Source organism: Sphaeramia orbicularis, chromosome 19 (genome assembly GCF_902148855.1).
Source record: "Sphaeramia orbicularis chromosome 19, fSphaOr1.1, whole genome shotgun sequence".
NCBI classification, from domain to species: domain Eukaryota; kingdom Metazoa; phylum Chordata; class Actinopteri; order Kurtiformes; family Apogonidae; genus Sphaeramia; species Sphaeramia orbicularis.
In genome coordinates, this window is record NC_043975.1 from 2,894,716 (window position 1) to 2,910,447 (window position 15,732).

At 38.1% G+C, this 15,732-nt stretch overlaps 1 pseudogene; it reads right to left on the reverse strand.

Moving 5' to 3' along the window:
- LOC115439267 (rho GTPase-activating protein 23-like) overlaps positions 1 to 13,246 on the reverse strand; it is a 40,215-nt pseudogene extending 26,969 nt beyond the window's left edge.
- Between the last annotated feature and the right edge of the window lie 2,486 nt (positions 13,247 to 15,732).

The window sequence follows — 15,732 nt, forward strand, 5'->3', positions numbered from 1 at the left end:
ACACTTTTTGTTTCCTTTGTACATTTATTCAGCTTATTTCCTGTGGTGCACGTCGACTAAAAATGAGTCTCAGAAGGCGGATGGAAAATGGGTAAGTTACAGAAATACTAAGAGAGTACGGATCAAAAACACCAGGACAGAATCATTCATGTAAAGTCAAGTCTGCGTGGGTGAAAAGTCAGAGGAGGAAAAAGTTTAACAGGTTCCACACGGTCCTTTTTAGTGATTTAACAGCAAATACAACAGTGTACATCTGTGAATACGTTATTTAGACAATCATTGTGTAAATTCAGGTACATATGGGTTCATTCTCCTGTCAGTGCCATGGACTACAGCGCTAAAGAAGTGATTTAAGACATTTATACAGAAAATATATTGATATATGATGAGTTTATGTCAGGTTTTTATGTGTAGAGCAGAGGTTGTGCTAGACATTTTTATTGTCTGTCATTTTGACGGACAGGGTTGTAAAAATTCCGTCATAACATATTATTATCCGTCATTTCAAATTTTTATTTTTTACTGATAATGAGATATATTTAGTAGTATTTAATGTTCAAAAACATCTCACTGATGCAGCAGCTGTAGTTGCTGCTGGCTGATAAACCAACGTGATATCACGACTCACATAATTATATACTCAAATTTTAATTAATGTGTTATCTGTAGACATTCTAAGCTTTCCTTGTGTTTGTTCATGAGGTGTCCAATCCCATGAACTGAGGGTTAGGGTTCAGGTTCTGTGAAGCACAGATTTGGAAACAAATTTACATGCCATCAAATAACATGAAAGGTAGAAAATGTGTTCACATAACACACCAAATGAAAGAAGAACTGCAGTATTCCTTGCTTGTCCTTCATCCTTTACCATATCAGTCCCTCTTTTTTCACTGCCTTTATCAATGTCATCACATTTACTGGGCTTTAAAAGAACTAAGGAGACTCAGATGTCTGCACAGTTTGCACTAGCAAAGTAGCATCTGATTTTGGCTAGGGTTAGGGTTAGGGTTAGGGTCAGCTAGACTACGACACAAGACTGGACACTGACTGATTAATATGCACACTGACACCAACTGGACAGGGGGTCTACTACAGGTGGACTAACTGGACAGGGGGTCTACTACAGGTGGACTAACTGGACAGGGGGGTCTACTACAGGTGGACTAACTGGACAGGGGGTCTACTACAGGGGGTCTACTACAGGTGGACTAACTGGACAGGGGGTCTACTACAGGTGGACTAACTGGACAGGGGGTCTACTACAGGTGGACTTACTGGACAGGGGGTCTACTACAGGTGGACTTACTGGACAGGGGGTCTACTACAGGTGGACTAACTGGACAGGGGGTCTACTACAGGTGGACTTACTGGACAGGGGTCTACTACAGGTGGACTAACTGGACAGGGGGTCTAGTACAGGTGGACTAACTGGACAGGGGGTCTACTACAGGTGGACTTACTGGACAGGGGGTCTACTACAGGTGGACTAACTGGACAGGGGGTCTACTACAGGTGGACTAACTGGACAGGGGGTCTACTACAGGTGGACTAACTGGACAGGGGGTCTACTACAGGTGGACTAACTGGACAGGGGGTCTACTACAGGTGGACTAACAGTGAGTCATGTGACTGCAGTACTGCTGTTGTATTCAGTGTAGTTGTGAACAGTGGTGCTGTTGGTTCTTTACAGGTGGATGCTGTTATAGAATGTTTGATGCCTTGCTCACAGACAGACCAGCCATCCTGCAGCAGGTTCTGTTCACAGTGTTGTGTGAAAACTGTCTTTGGTAGATTACCTTCAGTATTTTAATCTGTCAAAATGACAGACGGCCTTCAGAATTTTCCATCATTTAAAAAAAAAAAAAATCTGTCAATGACGGAAAATTTTAGTCGTTCATTTTATATATATATATATATATATATATATATATATATATATATATATATATATATATATATATATATATATATGTATATATAAACCCAGTGTCTCCATCCTTATTTTGTTCATTTTTAATTCATTTCGCTCATTTTATTCATACTATTTATTATCTTATTTCTTTTTTGCTCATTTTGTTGACTATTTAATGACTTTTTCTTCAATTTTGTCCAGTTTGTGGCTTATATTGTTCATGTTACTTATTAATTTGTTGATTTGTTATTCATTTTGTTCATTTTATTGATCACTTTGACTTTTTTTGTTCATTTTGTTGCTCATTTTAGTTTTTTTTTTTTTTTTAACTTCATTTCCACCTTATTTATTATTTTGTCAAGTTTTTAGTCGCCGTTGTTCTAAATAAAACTAAACTATAATGAAAAATCCAAAACTATTAGAACCTTGTACGTGACCTTATGAAGAACAGGCAGCAGACTCAGTCGAACCTGACAGATGAACGAACCGCTGTGACATTAGTGCCAATATTCGGCTCATTAAGGAACGTTTCGACTTTACCTTGAGGCTGTGCAGCGACGACTCCGGCGGGTACACGATGAAGTGGCGGAGGGTGAAGCCGAACCCCTGCAAGTTCTTCTGGAGGAAGATGGTCCGCGGGCCCTGCCACGACACGCCCTCCACCTCGCCCGACGACAGAGGCCGCCGTCTGTTCTCATTGGACGACACCATGCCATCTCTCCGCCCTTTAGCCTGTTGAGGAGAGTTGACCATGTAAAACTTCACCATGTAAATCCTGGAGTACGCTCGCAGTTTCATGTCCAGGGAGCGAATGTTGTGAAAGCGCGGGTCCATCTATAGGTGGATTCGTCCGAGGGGAAGCGTGGGAGGACGCTGTGGGCGTGGCTTTAGTCACTGAGCACAACCAGGGCGGAATTCCACCAATGCCAGGGATTTCTCACAGACTTCCTCTCTCTAAGGAGGAAACGCCATTTTCCCCTCAACGGCCTCACCTATAATCACATTTATTACCTCTGGCCAACAATGGTGGAGTTAAAAATAAACGCTGTCTATTAATAACAGTCACGGAACAACAGGAACTTATTAGGCCTCATAAACACTAACCTGGAAAATCATATGAACAATAGACAAAGACAAGAGTGGGACTACAAACATCCACGGACAGATCTGTGGGTACAGGAGGTGGAATCCAGCCAGAGTTTCACATCAAAACACCAAGGCTAAACCAGGCTAAACCAGTTCAACCACAAATAAAAGCAGAGTAGAGCCAAAAAATAGTTCCAGTGTCCCTGCATGTCAGCGTCATGTTCTGTAATACCAGGTGAATGTGTGAGGTTGTTCAGGTTCTGTTCTATGCTTCAGTCCTGTGGTCTGGATGCAAATCAATCTAACAACAGAAGTGGGCGGGACTTTCACTGGAGGAGAACTCGACTCATCCAATCACAGTCCATATATGACTTCTATCAGTGATCAATAGGAACTAGACTGATATCTGGAACCATTTACATGTTCTAAACCATCAAAATATGGACCATTAGAAGGAAAGGCACAATCTGAATATTTCAAAAATTCAGTAAAAATTCAGTCATCAAAATTTCTGAAAACTGTGACCAAACTCTGTAGACATTAGTCGCTTTTCCATTGACCCTCAAACCGTGCAAATATAACTTCTGCATAAGAATTTACCTAAAGGAAAAACAACAATTTCACCAAAAGTCTAATTTTTCGATTAAAAGTTTTTGCGCTATCAGTGATCAATAGGAACTAGACTGATATTTGGAACCATTTACAAGTTATAAATCATTAAAATATGGACCATTAGAAGGAAAGGTAAAAATTATAAATATTTCAAATTTGTCAAAAAAACAAACCAAACAAACAAACTGTGAATAGACTTTGTTACGGAAGAAGATTTGGGTCACTGGGAAAAAAAAAATTAAGGTCCAATATATTTTTTTTATTATTATTCTGAGAAAAAAAGTCAGAATTCTGAGAAAAATTCTAACTTTAATCTCAGAATTCTGACTTTTTTCTCAGAAGTGTGACTGTTTATTTATTTATTTTTAATTATTGCTCTGAGATTAAAATCAGAATTCTAAGAAAAAAAGTCTGAATTCTAACTTTTTTCTCAGAATTTGGACTTTTTTCTCGAAATTATAATAAAAAATATATATTGGACCTTAATTGTAAATTATTTTTTCCAATGGCCCTAATCTTCTTCTGTACTTTGCAGACATTGACCCAACAAAGCTACATATAAAATTGTAAATGAATCCGACCAGTAGTTTCAGAGAAGAAGAGCGTTGAAATGTAGACATTGGTGACCTTGTGTTTGACCCTTCAAGGTAGGTCAAAGGTCATGGACCCAAATGAAAGTCTATATATGACTTCCTGTCAGTGATCAATAGTAACTAGATTGATATCTGTAACCATTTACATGATATAAACCATTAACATATGTACCATTATAGAAGGAAATGTAAAAAAATGTTATATTTCAAAAATTTTTCAAAAATTCAAAACGCTGTAATCAAACTTTGAAGACATCGTCCCAAGCATGATATATAAAAAATTTGAAATGGATCCGACCAATAGTTTTGTCAGAGAAGATGTCTGAAGAAATGGCTAACGAAGACAACGAAGACGACGAAGACGACGAAGACGACAAAGACGACGAAGACGACGACAAAGACGACGACAAAGACGACGACAAAGACGACGACAAAGACGACGAAGACAAAGACGACGAAAAAGACGACGACAAAAACAATGACAAAGATGACGACAAAGACGATGACGAAGATGACGACGACAAAGAAGACGACGAAGAACACAACAAAGAACACTGTGAAGAAGACGACAAAGAAGACGAAGAAGAAGACGACAAAGATGAAGAAGATGATGACAAAGAAGACGACGAAGAACACAACAAAGATGACGAAGAAGATGACAAAGAAGATGACGAAGAACACGACAAAGAAGAAGAAGATGACAAATAAGATGCTGAAGAAGACGAGGATGACAACAACCACAACATCTTCATAGTAGCTGATGGCCAGTGAGTTAATAATCCTCCAGAAAGCAGAGAAACTAAAGGAAAAGTGGTCGTAGTTTGGTTGTAACTCGCCTATATTTAATAAGACGTGATCATGGATTGGAATTCTAAACCAAAAAATCAGGAAAACCCCTTTTATTCATCATACAGAACCTGTTCAACCCGACCCAGAGGTGATAGGAGTGGGTTATCATCGACACACGAACCTCTGCATCAGCCAGTCACACAAACAACAGGAAGTCTGTTTCTTAAGACAGGAAGTGGACGGCCGAGCCCATTCATAGATGTGATTTGGGGAAACCTCCGCCTCTAAGAATAGTTCCAAGAAACGCCAGGGCGGAGACTTTCCACTTTCCAGAGAGAGGAGCCAATCAGATTAGATCCCTGGATGCCAGCAGAGGTTGACTTTTCCATCTGATGTTGAAACAAATAATAGCTTGTTAGCGAGTGTGTTATCGGATCATGATCTGTGGTGGATTCGCAGCTTTTTTTATGACTCCTATGGCGTTATGTAACATATATTATTCCACCGTCACTGCACAAACAGAGTGAAAATAGCCCTCCGAGGATCCCTGCCCACTGACATTTCTGTGTGTCGGTCTGTGGGTGTGTTGCTGAGTGTTGTTGTGCGAAGCCCCAAAGCTCGGTGTCATCATATCTGTGCCAGTGTGTGGAGGATGTGTGCAGCGCCCATTGTTGTGTTGGATTGCTGGTCATGTGACGAGGCTGTTTACACTGAGGTGAGGTGGTGGACAGGACGGTGGACACCAGTGTGAAACGCCAAAATCTGACCGATCCAACGCCGCTAAAGGCCCAACTGTACGACCTCAGTTGAATAGAGGACTCGGGATTTGCAGCGGTGTCATTACTAGGAGTGTAAGAAAATATGGGTTCTGCAATATGTCACCATATTTCATTTCACAATACTGTATCGATATTCAAAAGTACTGTATCAATATTTTTAGGTGTTTATTCCAATGCAGATATTGTGGAGGTTCATTTTATGTTTTTAGTTTTTCTTTTTTGTTTATATTTTATTTATTCTTATTTAACACTCTTTAATTAAATAATGTTTGTTCCATTGCTGGGATTGCACAAAAATACTGTTCTGATGTTAGTTCTGAACTAATAGAATATGAACAGTTGAACAGGATCTGAAACTGTAATGTCTGTAAAACAGAATTTAAGTTTGAACACAGGAACATTTTTTGATATAGCATTAGATCATGTTGTGATCAAATAAAAATGTGTTTAGTATTTGTGCAGATTTTGTGTGTACTTCAATTCTTCAAGGAAATAATCATTTTAAAAAAAGAAACAAACAAAAAATTGTCTTTTTAACAGTGTCATGATCTATCATGATATATTGTATCGTGATCCTAGTATTGTGATTTGTATCGTATCGCCTAATTCTTGCCAATACACAGCCCTAGTCATTACAACTAAATCATTCATGTAGTTTGAAGGAAATCTTTCTTTTGGGTGTAAAACTTTTTTTTTCAACAGGACTCACGTCACACCTTAAACCACATCATTCTGTAATATATGAAACACTTCCCATAATGCACTGGTTGCTGATTGCCTTCAATGGAATCCCACTGCTCCCAATATGCTAATGCTAATGCTAGGTACTGTGTGTATGTATTAGGATGCGTAAAATGCAGAGATCAAATTTTGTTACAGGATCAATAAAGCGAGTTAACCTTTAACCTTTTGTAATTAGTTAAGCTTTCACTGTGTTGATAATTCTGAACTGATAGACAAGTCGTTTTCTACCAGTGCTTATTGTGTTAAAATTGCATTTTTTTCTGTTCATGTTCATAAAATCTAAAAAAAAAAAAATAAATAAAAAAATAAAAAAAAAATAAAAAAATCATACAGATGGCATCATCAACAAATAAATAACTGTTTCTAAGACTTTCTTAATCCACTAAGAAAACAGCATTTTTCATAGTTTTCAGAAAGCAAAAACTGTTGAATTAATATATTTCCAAGCCTTACTTTCGACCTCAGACTCTGTTTTTCATTCTTACACCAGTAAATTCTGTATTAGTTTAAAGTAAGACATTTAGAACAACGTCCTGTCTGCTGATATGGCCTAGTTCAGCCCAGTTCCAGTTCTTTCAGACGAGGTGGAGATTCGTGAAATGGGACAGTACTGGAAGCTGTAGGAGCCCAGATACATGCAGGTACAAAAATGTTAACGTCTATGAATTGTACTTGAACATAGCATAAACAAATATGAACCTGAAAATTCTTTAGTAAAATAAGTGCAATGTTAACAATGTTACGTCTTAGTTTATCGTTTCTACATGTGAATCACAACTTAGAGATCACAGTGGATCTACAAATACACAAAACATTAAATAACGGAGAATATTATGAAAATTCCACATACTTCTCTAAAGACATTTCAGGTTATTCACATTTTTTGTAAAAGGCTAGTCTGTAAATGTCAATGCTTTTGTGTAATTTTACTTTTTTTTTTTACACTAAAACAAAGGGACAAATTTAAAGTTTTCATTATTTATAGGTTATTATGACAGTATTTTACTGGTTCTGATCCACTTCAGACTGAAATTACCTGAAATTATTTTAACAGACTTGATTGTTAACATCTTCAGTGTAATTTTTGCATTTCATAAATTCATCCCAGGGGCCGGACTGGACCCTTTGGCGGGTCGGATTTGGCCCTCGGGCCGCATGTTTGACACCTGTGCAATAGACAAACTCAGTATAATACATGGAAATAACTGCTATAAACAATAAGAGCTGAATCATACTTTTTCTTCTGTTGCGGTAAATGTTCATTCTTCCTCAGATTTAGTCTGTAAACGGCAGAAAACACATCAAACCACAGCGAAACGAGTGGAGAGCAGAACAAAGAGTGACACAATGCAGAAAGACACACATCCACCCTGAATACACACATCAAATAATGCAAACTGACAGATACTTTGTGTAACCGCACACACTCTGTCAGCATATCGACTAAAAGCTGGATTATAGAGACGCTCCTTCACACTCAGGCATGTGATGGAGACGGTATGATCGTCGATGCATACTTGAACAGACGAAGGCCAAACGCACACACACACATACACACACCCGTACGCAAACACACACCAGACTTTAAATAAAGCAACACGATGCTCCATGTGTGCGTGGCGAGGGCATCATCCTCGACTCCCTTCCCCTCTGCTCGTCAACAGGCCCCTCGGTGGCACATTACGTAACACCTAAAGGAGACGCATGAATCAAAAACCACGTGGCGAGACTCGAACCGCACACGACAGCGGCGGCAGTGGTGGTGGCGAGCGGCGACGGGGTATCTACCGCGGGAAAGCGAAGGGACGGCGGGTAACGGCGTCCTTCCCGAGCGCTGATGGGAACCGACAGGAAAGGTTAAAAGCAAGATGGCGGGAGGAGCATCCCAGAGGAAATCCACCTGTCTGGAGTCATCAGATCAGATGGGATGAGGATCCTCCAGAACCGAGACGCAAGGGGCGGAGTTTAGAGCCGCGGTCCAGAAAAGTAGGAAAAATAAGACCAGTGTCCCCGTACTTCAGCGTCATGTTCTATTAAGAATCAAAAAGGTGAATGTGTGAGGTTGTTCAGGTTCTGTGGTCTGGATGCACATCAATCTAACTATAGAAGTGGGCGGGACTTTGACTGGAGGAGAACTCAACTCATCCAATCACAGTCCATATATGACTTCTATCAGTAATCAATAGGAACTAGACTGATATCTGGAACCATTTACATGTTCTAAACCACAGGTGTCAAACATGCGGCCCGGGGGCCAAATCCGGCCCACCAAAGGGTCCAACCCGGCCCCTGGGATGAATTTGTGAAATGCAAAAATTACACAGAAGATATTAACAATCTATGGTGTCAAATCATTTTAATTCAGTTTTCACATACAGATCTCAGTTGGGTCAGATCAGTAAAATAGTCTCATAATAACCTATAAATAATGACAACGGCAGATTTGATCTTTGTTTTAATGTAAAAAAGTAAAATTATATGAAATGTTTACATTAACAAACTATCCTTTGACTAAAAATGTGACTAACCTGAAAAAAATATGAACATCCTGAAATGTCTTAAGAGAAGTAAATGCGACTTTACAAATATTCTGCCTGTTACCAGATGTTTTGTGTATTTGTGATAATAATGTCAGTTGGAATGCATGTGTAACTGATAAACTGGTAACTTGAGGCAGAATACTGCTAAAATTACATTTGCTTTTCTTAAGACATTTCAAGTTATTCATGTTACTCAGATTTTGAAGGAAACGTAGATGTAAAAATTATCATAATGTGATTTTACTTTTTTTACTGTTATTATTTCACTGGTCCGGCCCACTTGAGATAATGTTGGGGTACATGTGGCCCCTGAACTAAAATGAATTTCAGGTTTCTTGCTAGCGTCATTGAACATCGGCGCCCCTGACACTGTCCCTGGGGGGCCCCAACGCTGAGATCTGACCTGCGATGCTGTCTTTCAACCAGCGTGATGGTGTTTTTTTTGTGTGTGTGATCGTCCAGCGTAATGATAACGAGATTTGAATTTGAAAAAATACATTCCTTTGTGTTGGCGCAAAGTGCTGCAGACAGGAAATAAGAACAACATAATCAACACCCCTTTGTGTGCCTTGGTATTGTCTGACACCCGCCTGGCAACATCACTTGCCTTACCCTCATTGGCTGACAATGAGACTTCAATCCATTTATCTTATTTAAACGGAAAATTAGACCTAAAATTTAGCCTGTGTGTGCGTGTAGTGTGTGCTTCATTCCTCAAAATGCCAGAAATTTCAGAGAGTTCTAAATTTCAAAATTTTCGGGGGGAGGATGCCCCCGGACCCCCCTACAAAACTCGCGCCATGTACCACCTACCAACCCACCACTGCCTAATGTTCAAATCCAGTCATTCACATATTTCCACTTTGACACTTTACTGTCCATTGTACTGAACAATTTCCAGTTTACGTTGCACATTATGGTGTATTATTACATCTTACTGTTTTTGTACCATTTTTGTTTTTTATCCTTCCACCTCATTCTGTATAGTGTGTTTGTGGCTCTATTCTATGTTGATCTGATATTGTGTTTTTGCTGTGTGTCATGCTGCTGCTCTACAATACCCCAGTTTGGAATCATTAAAGTCAGTCAGTCTGTCAAAATATAGACCATTACAAGTAAAGGCACGTTTGAAATAACTGAAAAAATTGTCAAAAATGTAAAAATCGAAACTTCTCAAAACTGTGAAACTTTGTAAACATTGTCCCAAGGAAGATACATCTAAAACGTTAAATGAATCCAGCCTGTAGTTTCAGAGAAGATCGTTCAAATGTAGACCTTGTCATTCAAGGTCAAAGGTCATGAACCCAAATGAAAGTCCATATATGACTTCCTATCAGTGATCAACAGGAACTATATTGATATCTGTGACCATTTACATGTAATAAACCATCAGAACATGGAACATTAAAAGGAAAGGCACACTTGTAAAATTTCAAAAACTTGTCAAAAATTGCTCTACACCCTAAAAACCACCTCTTGCCAGTGCAAAAACCTTTCACCTAAAAACAAGAGTTTTGGCGAAATTGTCCTTTTTCCGTTTGGTAAATTTTTATGCTCAAGTTATATTTACGCAATTTGAGGGTCAATGGAAAAGCGACTGGTGTTTGAACAACTGTAACGCACAAATTTCCCTTCTGAGATTAATAAAGTGTTTCTGATTCTGCTCTTTGTGGTTTTACCTCAGACTCTAGAGGACAGACACTGTTATAGGACGACTGGTTTACAGTAACTAGGAACATTCACATCGATTGATCTCACTGGTCAAATGTTTGTATTATATTCTGCTTTCACAAATCTAAGTACTGAATATTTATTTTCCATTCATGAATTCTTGGGTGTGGAAGTAAAACACTTAGATGAACATCTGTGGTTTGACAGAGACACCTTTGAGTGAATGATAAAACACTGTACATGATCTACAGTGTATTATATTATGAACATTAGGCTTTGTAAGAACATTTTCATGCTCATATCTGTACTTTGTCTTATTTATTTTAATACGAGCTACTACGACACATTCAACAAACACTCACAACTTCAGAAAAAAAGTATAAAACAGTGAATGAACCTCTGTCACCAGCTGAGTCCAACAATGTCCACACATTATGAACTAAAAGGTTTTTATACTCAAAATAACACCAACTAACCAGACTGTGTTTAGTCCGAAAAGAAAATTAAAAATAGGAAAAAAAAGGTGAACACAGCAGGCATTAATATATGAAAAAAAAAATAGAACTAATCATCCTCTTTTCTGTCATGTTCATCTTGTTTAATAAACACAGACTGAACTCATTTTCTATATTTTGATTTAATGCTGTGAATATCAGCACATACTCAAAAAAAAAAAAAAAATCTTCTAAATGGGGAAATCACAGACTACGGTTGTGTTTCTGTCTGCATAGTTGAGTCATTTATGAATAATTTAAAGCCATAAATAACCTCTTGGTTTCTCCAACTTTATGTAAGAACCAAAAATCTGACTTTAAACTTCAGTAAGCACTGATTCCACATCTGTTGGGATTCTTATTCTTATCACTATTTTACCTGCATATATCCATTATATATCTTATCTTATCTGCATATAACCATTATATATATCCTATATTATCTGCATATAACCATTATATATTCCGATATTATCTGCATATAACCATTATATATCCTATATTATCTGCATATAACCATTATATATTCCGATATTATCTGCATATAACCATTATATATTCCTATATTATCTGTATATAACCATTATATATCTTAAATTATCTGTATATATCCATTATATATCCTATATTATCTGTATATATCCATTATATATTCCTATATTATCTGCATATATCCATTATATATCCTAAATTATCTGTATATATCCATTATATATCCTATAATATCTGTATATATCCACTATATATCCTATATCTGTATATATCTATTATATATCCTAAATTATCTGTATATATCCATTATATATCCTATAATATCTGTATATATCCACTATATATCCTATATCTGTATATATCCATTATACATCCTACATTATCTGTATATATCCATTATATATCCTATACTATTTGTATATATCCATGACAAATCCTATAATATCTGTATATATCCATTATACATCCTACATTATCTGTATATATCCATTATATATCCTATACTATCTGTATATATCCATTACAAATCCTATAATATCTGTATATATCTATTATATATCCTAAATTATCTGTATATATTCATTATACATCCTAAATTATCTGTATATATCATTATATATCCTATATTATCTGTATATAGCCATTATATATCACATAATATCTGTTTATATCCATTATATATCCTATATTAACTGTACATGTCCATTAAATATTCTATATTACCTGTAAATATCTAATATATATCCTATATTAACTGTATATATCCATTATACATCCTATATTATCTGTATATATCCATTATATATTCTATATTATCTGTATATAGCCATTATATACCATATAATATCTGTATATAGCCATTATATATCCTATATTAACTGTACATGCCCATTAAATATTCTATATTAACTGTAAATATCTTATATCCCGTTTTAACTGTATATATCCATTATATAGCCTATATTATCTGTATATAGCCATTATATGTTGTACATATTTCTTCCATCTATATTATAGAGTTGGCTCTTTGTATATTTTAATATTTCTTTGTAGTTTTGTATATAATCAATATTTTTTGGTACAATTTAAATATTTGCTGCTGAACTGACTTTCATTGTTCCTGTAACAGTGACACTAAAGTTCTATTCTATTCTATTCTATTCTATTCTATTCTATTCTATTCTATTCTTTTAGGTTGTAGTATTTCCCTGCTCTCGGTCTAATAAATGCATTTTTTCTTATACATAGTTATAAACCTCATACTTTTCAGGTTTCGTTAAACATTAGACTTCAGGTGTACCCCCTCTTCCTGTCTTACCCAGGTCAAGCGATGGCGCTGTATGACCCTCTGGGAGCCCCGTCTCCGTGGCGATGCGATAGGGGTCGGTCGCGGCGAGGATCGAGGCGAAACGCCCCTTAAAACCGCCAGCCAGATGCAGCGAGGCTCGGCGTCGCTACAGTCCACGCCGACGGAGCACTGGAAGCGCCACTCGTGGCCCGACGGAGCTGGAGCGACACCCGACACCCTCAGCATAGCACGTCCACATCCGAACACGCGTGAACGCCGGCGCTACGAGGGTCCGATACCCGCCAGTCACATCCACCCACACCTACGCCCAACCTGAAGCCCGAGCATCACAAGAAGACGACGGGGAAATGGACGCCAATGACGCTGAAGTTAAATAAAAGCCAAGTTCAATCCATGTTGTTTTTATCGTAGATTCTTCTGGTCGACTCATCGCATTCGCTTTTTTCTGATATAAGTTTCTTATTAGTGCTGATTGGTTGGTTTATCAAGAAGTTACACCAACAAGACCATCAGACGGCTAACTTGTTGACCGGGAAATGAAATCTGACGCTAATGTCACAGTCAAATAGAAGTGAAGTTTAATCCAAGTTGACTTTTTTTGCTTTCAGGTTGTAGATTCCTCTGGTCGACTCATTGCACTTGCATTTTTTTTCTTATTAGTGTTGATTAATTGGTTTATCTCTGGTCAACAAGCTAACAAGACCATCAGATGACTAATTTGTTTCATTTAGGCTATGTGTTTGATTACAGAACATGTGATACTAGAGGGTTACAGTGTTCCGTCCACTCGTTTAAAACAGATTATGGAGTATATTCAAGTTGATAATGTAACTCATTTTAAAAGACGACCGGAAAACGTAACCTGATGATAATGTAACAGTCAAATCAATGTGAACTTTAATCCAAATTGAGTATATTTCCTTGTTCAGTCGTAGCTTCCTCTGGTCGACTCATTGCATTTGCGTTTTTCTGATACAAGTGTCTTGATCAGTTTATCGACAAGTTACACCAACAAGACCATCAGACGACTAATTTGTTGATCAGGAAATGCAATCTGACACTAATTTCTCAGTCAAATCGATGTGAATTTCAATCCATGTTGACTTTATTTCGTTGTTCGGTCGTAGATTCCTCCGGTCAACTCATTGCATGTGTGTTTTTTTTCTGATAAACAAGTATTTTGAAGATCCTGACGGTAGTTCCTCAAGCCATGATGACACTCCATCCGATTCCAAACAGACTTCCATCGAATTTCCCAACTCGTCTCAAACTCGTAGTCCTCATAGTCGGACCTCGGCGTGGTTTTCCTGGTTTCTGCTTATGTTCGGTTGTAGAAGAAGAGTGTCTGGTGCTTAGATGATCCTGTTGGTGTTGTTATGACGCTGGAGCCGTTAGCTGATAGCATTTACCCTCCGTAGACTCCACCAGTGGAACGTTGACGCTGGCAGTAGAGTTGATGTTACAGCTGAGTTCAGGCATGAGTTGGGGGTTTGTTGTTGAGGATGTGGACCCCATGCCGCCACCCGCCGCCGCTGTTGCTGCTCGCCGATCCGTTGCGTCCCCCTCCACGCCGGCGCTGGTTGTGTCTGACTATCTTTATTGCTGTCTAAGTATAGTCCTGCCTCCTCTGCCTCTCTCTCCCTCTCTCTCCCTCTCAGTCTCTCTCTCTCTCTCTCCCTCTCTCTCTCCCTTGGGTGTATTTGCTGACATCCCGGTGCTCGCTCGCTCGCCCGCTCTTTTTCTCTCCGTCACATTCCTCTCATCCTTTAACTCCACGGTCCGGCCTCCTGGTGGAGCTCCGCCGGTCTCTGCTGGGTCCAACTGTCGCCTCCTTTTACACTCACGGCCCAACGGCTCCTGCTTTAATCCATCCGACGGTGGACGGACTTTGAGCGTGAAGCAACAGAACGTTTGCTTCGTTTGTGTTTTTAAGGTTTTTGTGCTGTGGTATTATTCTAAAGACCCTTTAGAACGCTCACAAAACTCTAAAAGTCAGACTTATTAGAGCTGGAAACTGAGTTCCACTGGGTTTGAACATTATTGGCAGAGAAATCAACTGGTTTCAGGTGTCTGAAGAAAATTAGACGTGTTGTTTTTGGTAAACGGTTTATTAAAATACTAATTCAAGGTTCCTGAAAACCACCATGTGACCCAGAACAGCCTCAGTGTTCTAACATTTACAGCACCACTACAAAAGTATACATTTGGTCATATTTAAATTGTCCTTTCGGGATCATTTGAGGAAAATCATCTAATTTCAAGTAGGGATGTCCCGATCTGATCTAAAGATTGGTATCGGCGATCTGGCGTTTTTTAGAAGATCGGATTGGATACGATTTAGTCATGAGATTAAGACCAGTTCTGGGGGGGTGGGGGTGTTAAACAAACATCCTGCCCCCTCGAATTAAAGTTTCCGAAGGTAGGCTTAGAGCAGGGGTGTCAAACTCATTTAGGTTCGGGGGCCATATTTAGCCCGATTTGATCTCAAGCGGGCCAGACCAGTAAAATAATGACTTAATAACCTATAAATAATGACAAATCCCAGTTTTTCATTTTGTTTTAGTACAAAAAAAATCCAATTAAATTATGAAAATATTTACGTTTTACAAAAAAGATGTGAATAAGCTGAAAAAAAAGGAAATTTCATTTGAAAAATTAGTGCAATTTTAGCAATATTATATCCTCAACTTATTATTTATACATGTACATTA